The 20,135-nt window shown below is 39.9% G+C and overlaps 2 pseudogenes; one reads left to right on the top strand and one right to left on the bottom strand.

The window, feature by feature from the left end:
* Positions 1 to 1,075: 1,075 nt before the first annotated feature.
* Positions 1,076 to 18,265, bottom strand: LOC131755772 (RNA/RNP complex-1-interacting phosphatase-like; annotated as a pseudogene).
* Positions 6,658 to 7,326, top strand: LOC136794032 (RING finger protein 11 pseudogene; annotated as a pseudogene).
* Positions 18,266 to 20,135: the final 1,870 nt, after the last annotated feature.

Below are 20,135 nucleotides of genomic sequence, written 5' to 3' on the forward strand. Positions count from 1 at the left end.
CACGGGTGAGAGTGGTGGGGGCACACACACTGGGCAGCCGCTCCAACAGCCACAGGACGCAGGCACCCAGCGCTTCAGGGGCTCCCTGGGAGGCCTCGTGGGGCAGCTCGAGGGAGTGAGGGTGGGAGAGAGTGGCAGGGGTGGGCGTCAAAAGGAATGCAGTGGGGAGAAGGGAGAGATGGAGACAGTGGATAGTGACTATGGGAAATCTGGCAATTTTCATTTTCAAAATTATTTTTCTGAGATGTCATTCACATGCCATAAAATTCACCTTCTGAAACTGCAAATTCAGTGTCAGTTCGTACATTCACAAGCCTATGCAACCATCAGCGTCATCTAACCCATCACGTTTTCATCACCGGAAAAACAAGCCCCCGTAACCATCAGAAGGCCCTCTTAATCCCATCCTCCTTCAGTCCCTGCAACCATTCATTTGCTTTCTGTCACTACGGTTTTGGCTTTTCTGGACATTTCATGAAATAATACACATATGACCACTGTGTTTGGCTTCTTTCCCTTAACATAATGTTTTCAAGTTCGTCCATGTCGTAGCACGTGTCAGTACTTCATTCCTTTTCATGACTGTATATTTCACATATACACCCCATTTAAAAAATCCATTCCTGCACTGATGGGCATTTGGGGTTTTTTCACTAATAAACTCCATTTATTGAGAGTTTATTCTGTGCCAGGCAGCACCAGGCTAAGTTACTGACCTTATTTCACAGATAAAGAGGCTTGGAGAGTGTGAAGAGTTTGCCCAGGATTAAGAGCTAGCAATTTGGGGAACTGGGGTTTGAACTCAGCGAACTTCAGAGGTAACAGATTCACATGACAGAACATTAGAAAAGGTACATACACAAGACAATTCAATGAAAAGTCACCCTTTTTCCCACTTTCCCCAGCCACACGTTTCCCTCCTCAGAGACATCTGCTTTTGTCATGCTGTGGATCCTTCCAGAGAAATATTTATACCCCAACATGTATGTATCACAATTGATTGACTAATCTGTCCCACTGATTTTAAATGTCACTTTTATGGTATAATAGATTCTTACACCTATTTATATTACTCTTTTCAGAGCTGTCCTATTTTTGCCTGTTTTATGTTTGCCATTTCTATAAAATTCTTTTTATCTTCTTTTTGATTAAATTTTTTTTTCCTTTTCTTGTTTGTTTCTCTTAAGGCATTATCCATTATGTTCATTCACTCGTATTATTTTATTTAATTTATTTAATTAATTTATTTGTTTAGTTTTTGTGTTGTCAGGTATTAGGTGCAGCACGCAGGCTCTTCGTTGCAGTGCATGGGGTCTTCCCTGTGCCTCGTGGGCTCTCTAGTTGTGGCGCGTGGGCTCCAGAGCACGTGGGCTCAGTAGTTGCGGCGTGCAGGCTTACTTGCCCTGCAGCATGTGGGATGTCAGTTTCCCAACCGGGGATCCAACATGTATTCCCTACACTGGAAGACAGATTTTTAACCACTGGACAACCCGGGAAGTACCCACTATGTATTATTATAAATGTAGTCTTCATTTCTGAATTATTTTTCTTTTACTTTGAATTCTGTCCTGAGTTCTATCATCTCACCTAATTCTGGTTTATGCTGTTCTTTCATCTTTTTTTATTATGGTAAAATACACATAAAACAAAATGTAGTATTTCAACCATTTTCAAGTATACAATTCAGTGCCATTAAATACATTCACAGTGCTGTGCAAACATCACCACTCTCCAAATTCAAAATAATTATGTCAAAAAAGATTGAGCAGGACCTCAGAAAGATGGAGGCAGCCGCATAGTCTCTGAATCTCTCCAAACCCTTACATGGAAGAAGATCAACTAAAACCAAACACCCATAGGTTGTATTTATCAGCATTTAGCATTTCCAGAACTTTTTCACCATCCCCAACAGAGACTCTATAGCCATTAAACAATAACTTCCCATTCCCTCCTCAATCCATGTTCTTTCAACTTTTGCATTCTTTTTCCTAACATCTTTTAAAAGCCCACTGTGAAATAACAGGTTACAGTTTTGATCTGGTTTGTGGACCTGTCTTTTCCAACTTGATTTTATTGTCTGAAGAGATGCTATTCTGCTCCTTATTCTCTTTTTTCTTTCACTACGTCTGTACGGGATTTGATCCCAATCCTTTCCTGTTATTGATTTTTGGATGAAAAAAGTTTTAAAGCACTTTGAAACGCAGGTGTGAGGCCATGTGGAAACACGTTCTTCACGGCTGTTCCATCAATGCTTCAGTTATACTGTTTTGGAATAACTGTTTTCCAGGAGGCACAAACCAGTGGGCTTTATCATTGGACAGAGTGCAGAGAAAGGACCCCACGAAAGCTGATCACCTTAGCAAAAATGATGTAGTTATGATTTCACCCAAGATTGGTCACAAATCAGCCTGGGAAACTCAATGAACCAGAGACAAGGTATAATGCCATCTCTCCTTCTCTCTGCCTCAGCTCTCAAGGATTGGTCACCTACATGTTAGCAGTAATTATTATTTGGTTTCTGTTCATAATTACCATCAGAAGACACAGCACTTATGGGCCCAATTACACAGCCCAGCTACACACCATTCTTCTTCACTGTGGCTTCCTGTCCACCAGCAGGAACTTGATTTATATTTGTTCTCCCTTCACCACAGCCCAGTAATTTTTGTGACTGACTCTCAGTCTCACCAGAATCTGTAGCTCTCACTCTGCCCCAACATCCCACCCCATCATTTGCTCCCTGAAGTGTACTCTAGAAACTTAGGTAAACTGGATATTTTACCATTGTTCACCATCTCTTGTGAAACCAAAAGAAGAGCAGCTTTCTTATGGAATGACGCAGAGCTTGTCAGGATAAAACACCAGTCTGCACGAGAAAGGGAAGAAGAGAATGATGGAAATACTTTCTGGAAAACTATTTTACATGATGTTTTGTTTGTTCCTGGTAAATAAATTGAAATCTTCTAAATGTTCAAACAAAACCTAAACCACTAAATTCAATAATACAGGAATATAACTTTTTAAAAAAAATTCTTTGGCTGCACAGCATGTGGGATCTTAGCTCCCCAACTAGGGATTGAACCCACGCCTGCTGCACTGGAAGTGCAGAGTCTGAAGCACTGGACTACCAGGGAAGTCCCAGGAATAAATCTTTTAAAGGAGAAGTTATAAATCCCTTGGTCATATGAACTGGAGATTTTTAGTAAGAAGTCATGTATTTTAAATGACTTGGAGCTTGAAAGAAAAGAAGGAAGGAAGGAAGAAAGAAAAAGGGACTTCCTTGGTGGTGCAGTGGATATAATATCAAAACTCAGTAAATTAATTTTAAAAATTTAAAAAAGAAAAAAAGCTGAAGTCCACTGACTAATTATTCAGGCTGTTATATCTCGCTATTTCCAGATACATTCCTTTATCAACTTTTGGTAAAAGGTTATGCTATGTCAGGACAAATGAATTACAAACTTTTCTCTTTTTCCAAAATTTGAGAAATTCCCCTACACTTCTACCTTCATATTTTATAAAAAGGGAAAAGTAGTGACAACCCTGATACTTACATTCAATTGCATCATCTGGCCACATGCCTTCTACATCAATCAAATACCTACAAAACAACAAAATTCAAGCCATTTGTAAATAAAAAGAAAAGAAAATCAAGTTTTTGCAAAAATGGTCCAATTTCGCTTTACAAATATAGATATAAAAATCCTAAGAAAATATCAGCACATCTAATCAATAATTATTAAACAATGATATATACCATGACTACAAAAAGGCTTTATTCCAAGGATGCAAGGATAATGCAACTTTAGACAATCTATTAATATAATTATTTACATTAATACAACAATTTAATTAATAAATGAAAGAGAATAAAATACAGGACCAAACTGGCAGATGTTAAAAAGTTATCTGATAACATACAACAGTCAGTTTCAGTCAAAATGCTTTGTACACTCAAAACAGGAGACTTAATATGACAGAGTATTCATCACGAACCAACAAATAACAAAAGACAAATTAGGATCAAGATTAACATCCTATCTAAAAAACCCTAGCTAACCAACCATAGGAGCCAGAAGCTTAGGAATCACCGTCACTGACAGCTATTTCTCCCTCACCCTCACCGTCAACCCACCACCAGTGCTAACAGTGATACTGCCTACATACTTCTAGCATCTGTCCACATCTTTCCACCAAAATGACCACCACACCCTGCTCCAAGCCACCATTATGCCCAATTTCTACAAAAGTCTCCTAACTTGTTTCCTCGCTTCCACTCTTTCTCCCCGCAGTGTATTCTCCATTCGGTAGCAAAACGACAGGTTGAAAGTGCAATTGGGTATGTTCCACACACTCACCTTCCACAAGAAAGTTCAATGGTTTTCTATTCCTCTTAAAGTCTGAAACCTTAAACATAAGCCTGCACGATCGAGCTCCTACCCACACTTGCAGCTCCATCATCATGACATGCTCCCCCAACAGCCCCACCTTCCCGGCCAGTTCCTCCCACACACCATATGCTTTCCTCTTATAGGGTCTTGTGCTATTCCTTATGCTCAGAAATCTCTCCCCAACATCCCTATCTGGTTAATACCGACTCATCCTTCAGATATCAGCTGAAACATCCCTGAATAAACCTTCTCTAAACTCCATGTTGAGATCAAATGGTCCCTAAAATATGCTCTCATGGTAGCATGTCCCTCTCCTTGGCACTTGTCAGAGTTGTAATTCGACATGCAGAGTATGATTCTTGACTATCTATTCCCTCTCTGCACTGTTAGAATTCACAAAGGGCAGATCAAGTCTCTTCACTCACAAAATTTCACAAGTCGTTTTGCTAGCACCCAGCACAGTGCTTAACATAACAGATGCTCAATAAGTATTTCCTGCATGAACAACCATAAATTGGTACAGTGTAGCAACATCCACAAAAAGCATAAGGGCATAAACACTTTGATGCAGAAGTCCAATTCTGAGTGAAGTTAACTGAGACAAAGCATATATATTCAAAGATGTTCACACAGGAATATTCATTACTTGGACGTTTTATAACACCAAAAACTTCTGACTTTTATATGTTCATCAATAAGCAAAGGAACAATGCAGCCTTAAAAAAATAAACAAATGAGACCTAATGAAACTTAAAAGCTTTTGCACAGCAAAGGAAACTATAAACAAGACCAAAAGACAACCCTCAGAATAGGAGAAAATATTTGCAAATGAATCAACAAAGGATTAATCTCCCAAATATATAAATAGGTCAGGCAGCTCACTATTAAAAAAACAAACAACCCAATCAAAAAATGGGCAGAAGACCTAAATAGACATTTCTCCAAAGAAGACGTACAGATGGCCAAGAGGCACATGAAAAGCTGCTCAACATCACTCATTATTAAAGTAATGCAAATCAAAACTACAACAAGGTATCACCTCACACCGGTTAGAATGGGCATCATCAGAAAATCTACAAACAACAAATGTTGGAGAGGGTGTGAGGAAAGGGAACCCTCTTGCACTGCTGGTGGGAATGTAAACTGATACAGCCACTATGGAGAACAGTATGGAGGTTACTTAAAAACTAAAAATAGAATTACCATATGATCCAGCAATCCCACTACTGGGCATATACCCAGAGAAAACCATAATTCAAAAAGACATATGCACCCCAATGTTCACTGCAGCACTATTCACAATAGCTAGGTCATGGAAGCAACCTAAATGCCCATCGACAGATGAAAGGACAAAGAAGATGTGGTACATATACACAATGGAATATTACTCAGCGATAAAAAAAGAACGAAATTGGGGCTTCCCTGGTGGCGCAGTGGTTGAGAATCCACCTGCCGATGCAGGGGACACGGGTTCGTGCCCCAGTCTGGGAGGATCCCTGATGCACAGAGCGGCTGGGCCTGTGAGCCATGGCCGCTGAGTCTGTGCGTCCGAAGCCTGTGCTCCGCAACGGGACAGGCCACAACAGTGAGAGGCCCGCATAGCACACAAAAAAAATGAACGAAATTGGGTCATTTGTAGAGACGTGGATGGACCAAGAGATTGTCATACAGAGTGAAGTAAGTCAGAAAGAGAAAAACAAATATTGTATATTAATGCATATATGTGGAATCTAGAAAAATGGTACAGGTGAACAGGTTTGCAAGGCAGAAAAGAGACACAGATGTAGAGAACAAACGTATGGACACCAAGGGGGGAAAGTGGGGCAGGAAGGGGGTCGGTGGTGGTGAGATGAAATGGAAGATTGGGATTGACATATATACACTAATATGTATAAAATAGATAACTAATAAGAACCTGGGGCTTCTCCGGTGGCGCAGTGGTTGAGAATCCGCCTGCCGATGCAGAGGACACGGGTTCGTGCCCCGGTCCGGGAAGATCCCGCATGCCGTGGAGCAGCTGGGCCCGTGAGCAATGGCCGCTGAGCGTGCGCGTCTGGAGCCTGTGCTCTGCAACGGGACAGGCCACAACAGTGAGAGGCCCGCATACCGCAAAAAAAAGAACCTGCTGTATAAAAAATAAATAAGTTTTAAAAATTCAAAAATAAATAAATAAAATTAATTAGTTAATTAATTATTTTTAAAAAAGAATGAGGTTGGAAGACTGTCAAAACAGCACACAACAGATCACACACTCAAGCCCCGGAAGATGGGGAACTGCCTTAATTCCCCCACTTCGGATCACATCTCCATGCCTCACAAGTCTCAGTCTGACTGGGCTAGCTTTGGCAAGGGGACGGAGCTGGATCAGGAGCCGCTGCTGCCACATCTGGATCAAGTTCCAGTTTGGGTCTATCATCCAACACCTAGCCAGACATGCCCAGCCACTCAGCTGAGAGGAACAAATTAGGATAGCTCAAAGAATAGGCCTCAAACAGCATCAGCCTGAAGGAGTTTATGACCCTGGAAGAAATGGATCAGAAGAAAGGATCCGGGGGACTTCCCTGGTGGTGCAGTGGGTAAAGACTCCACACTCCCAAGCAGGGGGCCCGGGTTCATTCCCTGGTCAGGGAACTAGATCCCACAGGCATGCCGCAACTAAGAGTTTGCATGCCACAACTAAGGAGCCCACCGGCTGCAAGTAAGACACGGTGCAAACCAATAAATTAATGAATTAAATAAAACAAATATTTTTTTTAAAGATCTGGGAGTGTGGGATCTGTATGATGGACTTTGTTTATGCAAACCCAATTTGATTACTGCTGTGTATGCAGATCACCTGGGCTGTACAGGCGACTGGCTGATGAGAGCCTTCACATGCCCCTCCTGCATGGAGACAGTTGATGCAGCACTGCTTCTGTCCTACGAGACTAAGTGAGCCAGTGTCTCTCACCCGACTTCAAGTGAACCATCATTTTTGGTGGTTTTGATCTTTTGTCGTTGAGCCCAAAGAGCCAGGGACTGGGAATTAAGATCATGCATGAAACTGTCCTAAAAACTCCTGAACAGCTGCAGATGTTGGGGAAAAGTATGTGATCTTTTAGAAATTTAGGGTGAAAAGTAGGATGCTATTTTTATGTAAAGTCTTCACCCAGTGTTTAAAAATATAATTGTATTTAGATCTTGTTATTGCTCCAGTACATAGGAATTGTGTAAAGTGTTACAGCAGCTACATATGTTTCACTCGTGTGTGGAAGATTAGGATAAAGATAGTGGTTGTTTTTCCTAAGTGAGATAACTTTCTTCTTCCCCCTACCCAAATTCTTTTCTGAAGTTACTGGCATTTGGGTCAAGGTTTTATTTAAAGCTACATTTTATAACACTGGCACAAAAAAACTAGTTTTAAGCTTGTTTGCATAGTTCTTTTTTTTAGAATAAACATAGAGCATTTATTTTTTACTTTATAGGAACTCCACAAGTTAAGGTCCCATTGTTCTTTGGCTGTGATTGTTGTTACTATTGAGGTTGCTGTTTTCTGTCTTTGCTGGTTCTTTCTAATCTACCATTTGCCATTATTGGCATATGATCATCTCAGGGTCACAAGATGGCTGCTGTAAAACCAAGAATCATATTCTCACAAAACAAGGAGGGAGCAGAAAAAGAGTCTGAATACTCATTTTCCAAATGCATATTATTTATCTTTTTTCAGAGAAAAATATCATTCTCATAAGCACAATAACAGCCTTCCCCTAATTACTCATTTGCCAAAACAGATTGATATCACCATTCATAAGACAATTCATGGCAAAGAGGGATAGGATAATGATTGTCTCAGCCTAACAAGGATTTATCCACTAAAGCTGAATGCTTCACTCCTCAAAAAATCATAAAGTTCTATGAGCAAGGAAGAACTACTAAGGAACTGTTAAAGCAAACCATTCAGAATTGTTTGTCCAAGACCATATGATTCTTTTTTTCCATTGGAAATGGAATTCATTGCCTTAGGTCTTCTTAAATAGTGTACTCTTACTGTTGGGGCTGGCTCTGTGCTTGAAAACCAGTTTATTTATAACCTGTTACAAGTGCGATATCTACTGGCAGTTAAGAAAGGCAGAATTCAAAGTGATCTCCTAGCTTGTAAGCAAACCGAGATTCATTGTCCCTCTTCTCATGAAAAAATGAGTTACTGTGTCCAGAAACTAACTCTGGTAAACGGGTTTAACATTACCCTTTCTTATGTGTTTCATCTAATCATTTTGGTTGTTAATATGGTGATAATTAAAAGTCAAGGTAAATTTTCAACATTAAGAATTCTGATTTATTGAGCTTGAATTATGCCACCATGCTTATGTAAAAATGAAAGAGGCACCATGGTTAAACTGAGAAAAGTTTCTCAGTTGTAACAATTTTGACTTATTCTTTCCTGTGACCTCCTTCCCTGCTGTCTTGAACCACAGCAAAAGGATACTGCATGTCTTCTTATTGTAGTGCTGAGCTTACTGAAGTCATATACAACACATCTCAGTCTCTGTTTCTTGGAAGGAAAGTCCTACTAGGTGACTGACAATTCTAAGCAGGGAGAATGAAGATAAATGTGTTTCATGTTTTGCACACAAACGCAGAATTTGTATAATCACGACTTCACAGTTGTGACCTCAAAAAAGAAGGAATTTCTCCTTTATATTTTTCTTGCAATTAAGGTAAGAACACTCTGTATCTCTAAGCTTCTGAAGTGTTAGAAGTAGAGATGGTCTAGGAAAGATGGAGTTGTAATGTTTTACCCATTTAGCATGTGTGTATTTTTCCTTATGTACTTGAAGGTGACATATTTGTTCAGCTCAGTGATACTACAGCTAAAAAAATCATTCATTACTACACGGAGAAGCAATCTCAACCTAACTAATCAGAAGTGTTTCTTATTATTTTATATTGAGTTGAATATTTGACTCTTAACACTTTCTTACATACAAAACACAAGTCTCTTGAAGGGTTCTTCATAAGTTCATTATACAAGAATTTAGTATGTCATAAGCACTTAAAGATTTGACATTTAACTGTTCATTAATTTATATCCAACTACATAAAGCAAATTTGGAGGGAAAATTAATAATTAAATAAGAAAGAATGATGTCTCCAAATATTTTCCTAGGAAGATGTCCACCATATATTAAATTATAAACCAAAATGTCTGAATACTATACCATTCAATCACATGTACAGTCAGTTCTGTATATCCAACGGTTCCATATCCTGCAGATATGGAAGGCCAATTATACTACACCATTTTACATACGGGAGGTGAGCATCCGAGGATTTTGGTATCCATGGGGAGTCCTAAAACCAATCCTCCTGCAGATACCAAGGGAATATCGTATATGCTTACATCTGCATTTTTAAATCTGAAAAAATATGTGCTAAATTATTACTGGTGGTCACCTCTGAGTAGGGCGCAAAATTGCCTTCCACTTCATACATTTCTCTGACTCTATTTTTTGCATTCAGCTTACGTTAGCTTACATTTCTATTGGAAACAGAACAATTTAAACATGGTCTGCCTCTTGGGGTTGGCAACTCACCTGCAGATGAGGTAGCCAGTCCTGTTTAAACCATGGGTACAGTGGACACCAATAAGTCTGTCTATAAAACAGGTGTCCCTGATCACCTACCACATGCCCTCAACTCTTCCTCCCGTTTTGTTATTTTCCAATGAATTTAGCACCACTTGACACTCCATATATTTACTTATTTATTTATCTCTCTCCCCCACTAGAACATAAAGTACGTAAGGGAAAGAACTTTGTTCTTTTCCTACTTTCCTACTTCCTAGAACAGTGCCTTCAACTTAGAAGGTGTTATACAAATATTTGCTGAAAATGAATGTATGAATTCTTTGCCCTTTCACACTACCCTCTAGTCAAACCAGAGGCTGCCCCTCCAGAGCACACGTTCAAGCCCTGTGCCTTCTGTACCTGTTCCCAATACCTGGGTTGTCCTTTCCTCATTCCGGCAAAATCCTCTTCCCCCAAACCCAGCTCAAATGATGTCTCCTCGGTAAGGCCTTCCTCGATTTTTCCTCTAGTTTCCTGCTGCACTTGATTCTTTTATGATAAGTAACCCATTTATAGTCACTACATGTTTACCTTTGTAGATAACTGCAAGTTGCTACTGAACAAAGACTTCTAGTCACCTCTGTATCCACGTGCCCTAACAACAAACCTATAAGGCTCTCGGTGTTTACTAAAACAATTTATTTTCTGAGTCTCTACCAATTCTAGGGAGTGGATAGTAGAGTCTCCTCCTCATTATCAGTGAGGCTGGCATCTGTGGGAGGGGCTTAGAGCAGAGGAAACCACCAACGGATCATAACTAAGGTCCTGAGACTGCAATGGCAGAGAGCATGGTGAAGTTAGCCCACTGCATGCAGAAGACCCACACACGAGTCAGCATATGCAATGGACTACACTTGGTATAACATGTGAACAATCAAGGTTTACAAACGTGTTCTCAGGCACTCGTAAGGATCTTCTAGCCCACGTGGAACAGACAGAACACACACAAAGGAGCCTGGAGGAAGTAAGAAGTCCAGCAGCTGTACCCTAACATCCTAAGGGGTAACATTTCTGTGACTACAGTTTACACAAATCAGATAATTTGCCTCCTTTCTTGACACCCTGCTTATCACAGGCAAGGACAAGCCTCTCAAGTTTTAAAGCTAAAGTACAGGGAAGATCTGTGTATAGGTCTAAAGATGTTTAAGAGCTAGTACCTGCATTAAGCAACCAGGTTACAGAATGAAAATTTATCTTGAAATTCCAGTGTCTCCTTCTCTCTCTCAACTCCTATCCCCTATCTTCCCACCTCCGTCTCTATTCCTTCTCCCCTACTCCCTGTTTTATGTATATATGTGCATCATTTTATATATACACGGAATATTTACTCTCTGTCAGGTTTATTTAATAAAGTGCACACTCCTCAGGCTAAATTTAGAAAGAGGACAAGATGAACACCTTCTCCTGTGGGTCACTGGTGTTCCACAGACGAAAGGTTCCTCAGTCTGAAAACACAGCCAATACCATGTTCCTTCTGACAGTTAGATGCTAGAAAAAGGCAGGCGGATCCTTACAATTCAGACGCTATTAAGACCTACTAACAACAGAGTAGATCTTAAAGCAGAAACAAGAAAACACCAGCCTTCTAAGCTCTTCCTGTCTGAAGATACGTACAAGAGGTGGCAGTGTTCTCCCTCACTTGCACCCAAAGGGTAAAAGCAGCAAAAATATCTTAAACACATATGATAACGAAGCCACTCTTCTGGTCCACTCTCTTTTGTTTTGCTTCTAGGGATGTGTCCCACGCCGAACCTTTGCTTTTTCTTTTCTCTTTTATATACGCTAAGAACCTGAGAGGCTTAACCTTTTCTTCCACATCTCAACCAATAAATAAGACAAAAGAACATTTTTATCTTTTTATGTATTTTCCATTCAAATTTTTTAAAAAGAGTAAGTAAGCTACTTCAGTTCATACTTCTCACACAAATCACCTTCCAAACTAAACTAAGTTGTTTGTGACCATAAACAGGAAAAACACCATACCCTATCAGCACCTTCAGACATTTCCACCTTAATGTTACCAAACACAACAGGCCTAATGTCAGAACTATTAAAAATGTTAAAAATCCCCAACCCCACTCAAAATGCATACCAAAGTTCAGGTAAAGGAAAAAAAAACAGAAACAACTCACCATTATCTTTATTTTCTTTCAAAAACCCATTAACAGCACATGGGAATTTAAAAATAGTGTCATCATCTGGCACCTGAAGCCCAATTGTACAAATTCTTAAATAACGAATAGTTTCTGGTAAGTCCTATAAGGCAAAACCATGAAAATATGTATTACTTCATTTGTCAGGAAAGAATAAAAATTTAATTAGAGAAGGCAGAATATAAACCAAGAGAGTACATTAAACTTAATATGTCAGTCATTCTGATGAGAGCCATTTTTTCCAAAGCTGCTTTAACCAGTAAGTATCACTTGATTTTCATTAAAACTGCAGAATGGACAGTTACTAGGCATGCAAAAGGAAAAGCAAATCTATGTGAATGAATGCACATGTAACTCAAAAAGATATAAACAGTTCCACCTACATTTATGTTCTATCTTATATTTCAAGGGCCACAAAGCGGCTGTGATTAAAGTAGAATAGTAGAATAGAGTCAGAAGAACTTGGATTCGAAATAGGAAATAGAGCAAATTTCAGGCATTGTTGAGAACTGGTATTCTCGGGGTGGGAGACAGTAGACTATCAATAGAAGACAGAAAAGGATAAGTGAAAATTCTGTAGTTCTGAATTTAAATGGAAAGTAGCAGTATGTACCTATGACATATTTTATATTAATAACAAACATACATATCTCCCAGCTCTGACCACTGAAAAAGTCTAGAAACAACTGATGTCATATCAAAAGGACTCAGGAGTCACTGAGAAGCTCCAACTAGCCAAAAACAGGGCCTCATTCAGAATAATAACTGTAATGGAGTCCACGGTGATATGAATAAATACATTTAAAAAGATTGGTCACCACTGGAGGATATTTGTAAATCAACTCATTACTTTGAAAACTGCTAAATAAAAGAAGAGGGCTTCCCTGGTGGTGCAGTGGTTGAGAGTCCACCTGCTGATGCAGGGGACACGGGTTCGTGCCCCGGTCCGGGAAGATCCCACATGCCGCGGAACGACTAGACCCCGTGAGCCATGGCCTCTGAGCCTGCGCGTCGGGAGCCTGTGCTCCGCAACGGGAGGGGCCACCACGGTGAGAGGCCTGCGTACTGGAAAAAAAAAAGAGGGAATTATGCCTCTACAACTGGGCAACCAAGTAGTTGATGAACGGAATCTTCTCCTGATAGAAATATACCCAGCTAATAAGTGAAAAAAGAACAACAGAATTCACCAGTTTTTGAAGCCTCAACTGAATTAATGGATGGAGGTATGAATCATCTGTGACTGCTAATATCACAGAAAGAGACAATTATATGTCTCCATGGAAGAACACATCACCACCTATGAAACTGTCTTGCCAGAACAAAACATGCAAGCTTCATTCTGATCAACAACCAATTTACAGAAAATAAAAGGATGGAAGGTTATGTTAACAACACATGGAATGTAATCAACAAATCTAGATGGGACAAATTACCTGGTTTCTTTAAAGATAAAATTCAAGGAGGAAAAAAAAAGTGAGAGAGACATGGAGGGAGAACCTATAGATTAACTAAGACCTCAGAGACCTAACAATCAACGGCAAAGTGAGGACCTTATTTGGATCTAATTCAAAATTCTTAAAAACAACTTTTTATGACATTTAGGAGAAAACTGCAAATTTGAGCACTCACTGGGTATGTAATATTAAAAATGATATTAAGGAATACAAGTCCTATATTTTAAATATACATACCAAAAATGTATAGGTGTAATTACATGTTGTCTTGGAGCTGCTTCAAGATACTATGGAATAGGGTGAAACAGGTGGGGGTATAGATAAAATGTGACAGCCATCAGTTGGTAAATATTAAAGCTGGATGAGTTCATGGGTATACAAGGAACATTCACAGTATTTTGTATACTTTTGTAGATGTTTAAAATTTGTGATCATTGTTTAAAAACAAGATGACCCTGTAGAAAACAGTTTGGAAGTGGCTCAAAGGTTGAACGTAGAGCTACCATATGATACAACAACTCTGCTACTACCTACACTGCATATCTAAGAGAACTGAAAGCAGGGATTTGAACAAATATCTGTACACCAATGATCATAGCAGGCTGATTCACAATAATTACACGGTGGCAACAACCCAAGTGTCAATCAACCAATGAATAACAAACTACATTATACACACAGTGGGATTTATTACGCCAAAAAAGGAATGGCGTTTTGTTCCATGCTATAAGATGGATGAACCTTGAAGACACTAGGTTTAGTGAAATAAGCCAGACATAGAAGGACAAATATTGTAGATTCCACTTACACGAGGTACCTAGAACAGGCAAATTCATAGAGACAGAAAATGGAATAGAGGTTACCAAGGGCTGGTGGGAGGAAAAACGGGGTGCTTACTGTTTGATGGTTACAGAGTTTTTGTTGAGGATGATGTAAAACTTTTGGTTATACACGGTGGTGATGGTTACACAACACTGTGACTGTAGTTAATGCCACTGAACTGCATATTTATAAATGGTTAAAATAAATAGGATTTACGTATATTTTACCACAATAAAAATAGAGGAATAACTGAGTTGAAATTTCAATTCTTCCTTTTCTGAGAGTCAGTTTCGTCGTCTGTAAAATTAGTAACTGTAGTTGTCTATCCTCTGAGCTTAGTGCAGAGTAAGCACTCAGTAGGAGATATCAGTACTACTTCCACTTCAACAGCAAAGGATTCTTGTGAAGATTAGCGAAGTCAGTGGATATGAAACAACTTTCTAAATGGCAAACTGCTATACAAATATTAACAAACATTAGGTGTTACTGTCTCCCAAGGCCATGGAACAGGTCAGAAGAAGGATAATTCCTTTGCACTGGTATGTCCTACATGGGCCAAGAGAATATATGGGTTTCTGTACTGTATCAGAAGGTATTAGGAAAAGAAAGCATAAAACTTAGAGAACAATTGTCTTTTACTGTGATGCTTAAACATGCTCAGGCTACTGCTGAAAATAAGTGCTAAAGACATAATGGACATACCTTTCTTTCCTTTCAGGCTACTACTATTCTTACTAAAATTTACTTCATTTTCAAAACATAGAACATGGAAGCTTATAGAATTTCTTAAGCATATCTAGAGTCTACTGCCAAATACGATAGTTCAATTCATATCTTTCATCTCATTTTGAAACAGGAATTAGAAATGTGTATTTAAGGAAACCACTAGCTTCCTGTTTTGAACCCATGAAAGAAGAACAGGATTCACCTTAGCATAAGATGATAAGTACTGAATTACTATGAATTATTACAGTATCAGAAAGAAGGTCATTTTCAATTACGGGTTCCATTTACCTCTGGCTTATAATAGCGGCGAGTATATGTTAAGTCAATAATCAGCCCAAGTTCTTCATTCTGTTCTTGGTGTTTGTTAAAAAAGATCCAAGCAGGAAAAGCATTCTGGAGCAAGATTCACTTCAAAACTCTGTCAGAAAGAATAAAATAAGAAAGAACATGTGTTTAAAATCCTTTATTATATTATCCATTTATTCAAACCCTGTGATGCTAACATATGAGATTCAAAGTAAAGTTTCCTCCTCTGGAATTTACAAGCGATATTACAATCCTTTCTTCCAGAGAGATTAGACACAAGAAAATAAGCTCACTTCTAGACATTTACTTCTATGTTTGTTTATTTCATGTTGGTCTCCTAACCAGACTGTAAACTCCCAGAAGGCAGGGACCACATCAATTTTGCCTACCACTGTATCGCCAGCTCCAAGCAGAGTGCCTGTAAATAGACACATAAACACTTCTTGAATATCTACCTATATGAAGGATGGCTTTCACTGCTAAGTATTCTTTTATGTATTTGCCTTATTTATGTACTCTGTTCCATTGATCTGTTTGGTTATTCAAGTGCCAGCAACACACTTTTCTTTTTAAATTAGTAGACTACTTTTAGAGCACTTTGAGATTCACAGCAAAACTGAGTAAAAAGCACACAGTTCCCACTTATACCCTCTCTCCTTCACCCCACACAGCCTTCCCCATTATCGACGTGCCATACCAGTGTGCTTCATTTCTTAGAATTCGTGAACCAACACTGACACGTCATTATCAATCAAAGTCCATAGTTTATTGCATTCATGGTACAAGTACCTGACTATTTCTTTATTTCTAGTATATTCATCCCCAAACATTTACATACTGAGGTACATATTACTTTCTTATAAAGTATTTTCTTCTTTATTTATAGTTAGGGCATTCCATTGGGTTTTTTTTTAACACTAAATACAAAAGTAGGCTGTATTTATCTATGAATTCCATTTCTGGATACTAAAGGAGGTATTAAAAAGTATTTGCTATAAAAAGGGAAAATGGACTACGACAGGGTTGAGAGCCAGGGCTCTATATGGTGAATTCAGATTTCTGGAAGCATACGGTATTAACTTTCACTTACCTTTTTTAAAGGAACTTTGAAAGCAATGCAACGAGTCCCAGGCATCCGCTGTCCCACTGGGAGATACTCTTTCCACCTAATAATATATTGTTTGTTAGGCAAATTTTATCTTAGGCTGTCTCCCTGCATAGGATGAACGCGCCTTGAAAATGGAAATCATATCCCTCTATACTAGGTCTCTCTCCTCTTTCTGCTTTGCATTGTGCTGCTCCACTTATTCAACCCCCCCCCCCAGTAATAACCTATACTTCCCTTGTTCCTGTTTTCCCGTCTTGACAACAGATAAAAGGCAACTGAACAATGCAAAGGTCTCAACAAATAAGGGATATCTAAAACCAGAGACGCCCAGAACTTCTGTATCCCTGATAAAACCTAGCCCGGTGTTGACTACTAAGGTATCATGAATACACGCGTGTTGACTGAAATAGTTTAAACTCAATTCTTCCACTTCCCAGTTTATTTTTAGTCCTCATACAAAACCTGATAACAAAATTCCTTAATGCTAGGATTCACAGTGAAAACTAGTATCTGAACTGAGTTCTGTAAGATGAGTTAGAACTAAGGTTAATTCAGTGTGTCTGAAGCATAGAAAGTGAGGGCAAAAGTGGCACAAGATGGGGCTAGAGAAGCAGAGAGGATTCTAGACCACGCAGAGACTTGAAGGCCAACAGTTGGTTTTCTATTCTCAAAACAATGTTTTGGAGCGATGGTTATGAGCAATGCTCCAACTTGCTGTTAAGGTTTCTTGTGTGAAGAATGGACTGGAAGGAAACAAGAAATATGGACGCTAGTTAAGACCTAATTGCAACCGACAGGCAAGTTCAGTATTAGATGTTGAGGAAGAGTTGACAGATTCAAAAGAAATTCAGGAGATAAACTGAAGCGGGCTTTATGGGGTATGACATGGAGGAAAGGAAGGTCTTAGGGAATTAAAGGGTTTACTGCACACACGAGCAAAGTCTCCAAATGAATCATTTGAACGTACAGAGGTAGATCTCTCAAATGACACCGGTTAGGAAGCAACAGTACGCCCTTTATAATTCCTAGAGACAACACAGATCAACTGTTTCGATGGAAAATTCGGCGGTACCGGCGCGTTTTTTCACTCAAACTTACTTCCAGTTCCTCTTACTCACATTTTCTGTGCCAAAACAACACAGCTTGAGGAATTGAGGGAATTCTATTTTGGTAATTAAGGAGTGTCCGCAACACTGACAGTCCCATCTTCAAAAGCAGTCCCTCTGCATGTTACCCGAGGAGCAATGGCCAGAGCCTCCCTTTTAAAACGATGGGGGGAAATCAGAACATCACACACCGTCGCTTTCAGCTACTGTGAACTGAGCCGGGAGACGACCAATACCCTCTAGCAGAGCGCGGACGGGTCAGCGCGCGGGGCAACAGTGACAGGAGAGAGAAAAGACAAAGCCCAGGCCCAGGGCCTCTGAGCTCCACCCGCAACGCCCAGGGGCCAAGTGTATTACCTTTCCGGGATGTGCGTTCTTTCCTCTTGGCCGACGAACGTCCGGAAAAGCCGCGAACCTGACCCCACCGCCCTCGGGCATGATGCCACTGGCTCATGTGACCCTCAACATGCCGCCCACCCAACACCAAGAGTGCCTAAGTCGTCAACCCGGCGCCCCCAGTGTCAGCACAAGGAACCGAACCACAGGCGCCTAGGTTGAAGCCCGCGTACCTCGCGGACCTCCTTCTACTGCGCATGCGCCACCGCCCCTCGGGATGACGTCATCACGCCGGCCGACTCAGACGCTTGATTAGTAAAGAGGACTCGGACGCCTGCAATTCCCCCCTTAAGCGGACGATGGCAGCAGAGGCCCATTAGTTCGTGTGTGTACCCTTCTGAATTCCCATGATAAAGGACATGGAAAGTTGTTCCACTCTCCCAGTTTCTTGTGTGGTTCTTTCAGATATTTCCCAGGTGCTTACGTTCACACTTGTTGCATCTTGTATGTAAGTATTTCTACGTAATGGATAGCCTGTATTTTATAGAAGAGCAGCATACTATACATAGTCTACAATCTCTCTTGGATAGTGATTTTCCCAATTTGTGCGTACATCCATTCTTTTCTGTTTAATAGCTGTGTCACATTACATAATTTACATGGCCAGTGCAATACTGATGGACTTTTAGTTGTTTTCAGTTCGGGGTTTTTTTCGTTTTTTCCTCTGTTACAGAAAGGCTGCAATGTGAACCTCTTTATAAATGTATATAGCTATATATAAATTTCTAGACATAGAATTTCTGGAATGAAAGAGATGAAAACTTAAAATATTGAAATATTTCAGGGACTTCCCTGTTTTCAGGGACTTCCCTGGCACAGTGGTTGAGAGTCCGCCTGCCGATGCAGGGGACATGGGTTCGTGCCCCTGTCTGGGAAGATCCCACATACCGCGGAGCAGCTAGACCCGTGAGCCATGGCCTCTGAGCCTGCGCGTCCAGAGCCTGTGCTCCGCGACGGGAGAGGCCACAACAATGAGACGCCCGCGTACCACCAAAAAATATATATATATTGAAAGATTTTCAATCAATCTAATCTGCCTAATCAACCTTCGAAAATATTCTATCAACTTATATTCCACTCACAGTGAAACATTTATTGGGTTTCTATTATGTGCCTGGTATCATGCTGGAGGTTGACAGTATGTATTTACATGTTACACAATACCAAAAAAAGCCTGAGAGAGACAAGAGTGGAGCTCAAGTATAGCATTTGCTCACAGTATCAGGCATAGTGATCTGTACCCTTTAGAAAAACTGTGAATCCTGCCTCAAGTGGAACAGCAAAGAACAGCATGTCCTACAGTAGGTCTGAAGGTATAATAGCATACTAAATTCCATTGTTATTTATAATAGGAAATGCTTTTTGTTAGTTTTACTTTTAACTTTTTTTTACCCACTCTGGAATAATCCAGGGGTAATCAGAACTTCTTACCTTCTTTAGCCCAAAAGGAGCCAATTCATCACAAACTGTCATGGATTCTGATTCTAAATTACCAAGAGCGCAATTTCTAACAGAGGCAGGGAATCTTCTTTGCAATTAAAGTGATTGACTTCTTCTCAGATGCAGTAGCATTTCACTTTTTAGTTCTGTTCATTCGGATCAAATGTGAGAAAATTCTTCCTCATTTTATTTTCCTTCCAAAGAACACGATACAACAAACATTAATCCCAGAGTGATACAAGACCAGACCTGCAAGGGCCTTAGGCAGAGCTAGACATCTATCAATGGGTCTTGTCCATTTTACGGGGTCTCAGCGGCTCCTTAAGCTCTAAAGGGGAAAAAAGGGACTAATTATTTGTCACATCACATAGTTCACCTAAGGGCTTGCCAAACCTTCCAGCATCTGCTAAGTTGTGACGAGACAGCATTAGATGTTTAGATAAACATAGACTAGCGCGGAACAGAACAATTTTGTTTCTTGTGCAGGCAAAGAACAGAGCCACAGTGCTGGGGATGAAGCGGTGTGTGGAGGTAAACATAAGCAACGTGGGAGCAAATCTGTTCTTTCTCACTTAGGTGGTAGGAACATGATTATGTGCTGACACATTGTGAAAGACAAAAATAGTC

Source organism: Kogia breviceps, chromosome 4 (assembly GCF_026419965.1).
Source record: "Kogia breviceps isolate mKogBre1 chromosome 4, mKogBre1 haplotype 1, whole genome shotgun sequence".
NCBI classification, from domain to species: domain Eukaryota; kingdom Metazoa; phylum Chordata; class Mammalia; order Artiodactyla; family Physeteridae; genus Kogia; species Kogia breviceps.